The sequence below is a fragment of the Hyaena hyaena genome, unplaced genomic scaffold, assembly GCF_003009895.1.
Source record: "Hyaena hyaena isolate Hyena2069 unplaced genomic scaffold, ASM300989v1 scaffold_637, whole genome shotgun sequence".
NCBI lineage: Eukaryota > Metazoa > Chordata > Mammalia > Carnivora > Hyaenidae > Hyaena > Hyaena hyaena.
In genome coordinates this window covers 557,776-559,089 of record NW_024081260.1, presented here as the reverse complement: position 1 = coordinate 559,089, position 1,314 = coordinate 557,776, and the positions used below count along the sequence as shown (strand labels likewise).

Sequence of the window (1,314 nt, the reverse complement as noted above, 5' to 3'; positions counted from 1 at the left end):
GACCTGCCCACCCGAGGGTCCCCGGGGCCCGGACCTCCCCACCCGCGGGTCCCCGGGGCCCGGACCTCCCCACCCGCGGTCCCCCGGGGCCCGGACCTGCCCACCTGCGGGTCCCCGGGGTTGGAAGAGGGGTGGGGGCCGCGCCAGGTCAGCCCTGCCTAGGTTCCCATTTGCTCTGGCGCCCACCTGGGTGCACCTGCTTATGCAGCGCCTGCTGTGGTGAGAGGGACCCGAGAACACCTGTCCGGGGACCCGCGGCGAGGACGGGGCGGCGAGGAGGAGAGGAAACGCGCCCAGGCAGCCAGCTGAGGGCCGAAGAGTCTGACCGCGCCGCGCAGCTGCCGGACGAGGTGGCCGAGTGGTTAAGGCGATGGACTGCTAATCCATTGTGCTCTGCACGCGTGGGTTCGAATCCCACCCTCGTCGGCAGGTTGTCTTTGAACCCCGGCTGGGGCGTACAGAGGACGGATTCGCGAGGGCGTCCGTTCCTCATTCCCCACTACCCGGCGGTAACTACTCTCTGGGGTCTCCCAGGTAGCCTTCCTCACGTGAGGAAGTAGTCTTTACTTCAGCATCCGACATACAGACCTTCTCAGAGGAGTAGTTATACTCCCCGCGGAGCCTCCAAGTCTTTTGAAGAATGGTTAACTGAGGGATATAGAAAAACATTTGCCTGATTTAAATGATAGAGTCATCCACCCATAAATGGATTGTTTATATTGTACTTTGCACGATATCTTCAGCTACACACACACACACACACACACACATTTTAAACTATTTTCAGCATGTTTGCTAATTTAAAGTGTCCAGTCAAAATAATATGTCGGGGCACCTGGGTGGCTCAGTCCGTTAAGCGTCCGACTTGGCTCATGTCATGATCTCACAGTCTGTGGGTTCCAGCCCCGGGTAGGGCTCTGTGCTGACAGCTCAGATCCTGGACCTGTCTGAGATTCTGTGTCTCCCTCTCTCTCTGCCCCTCCCCTGCTCGCTCTCTGTCTCTGTCTCTCAAAATAAAATAAAGACAGGAAAAAATTTTTTAAAAAATATGTCTGGGGCCCCTGGGTGGCTCAGTCATTAAGCGACCAACTCTTAATTTCAGCTCAGGTCATGATTACAGAATCATGAGAATAAGCCCCTGGTCGGGTTCAATGCTGAGTATGGAGTCTGCTTAGGATTCTTTCTCTTCCTCTCTCTCCGCCTCTCCCCTGATTGTTCTCTCTCTCTTTCTCTAAAAATAAAGTAAAATAGGGGCGCCTGGGTGGCTTAGTCGGTTAAACGTCAGACTTTCGCTTAGGTCATGATCTCGAGGTT

At 55.6% G+C, this 1,314-nt stretch overlaps 1 non-coding gene across 1 annotated transcript; it reads left to right on the top strand.

Annotated features, from left to right (window-relative positions):
* The first annotated feature begins 344 nt into the window (after positions 1-344).
* On the top strand, positions 345-426 carry TRNAS-GCU. Its single transcript has one exon. It is a non-coding gene; the product is annotated as a tRNA-Ser (tRNA).
* Positions 427-1,314: the final 888 nt, after the last annotated feature.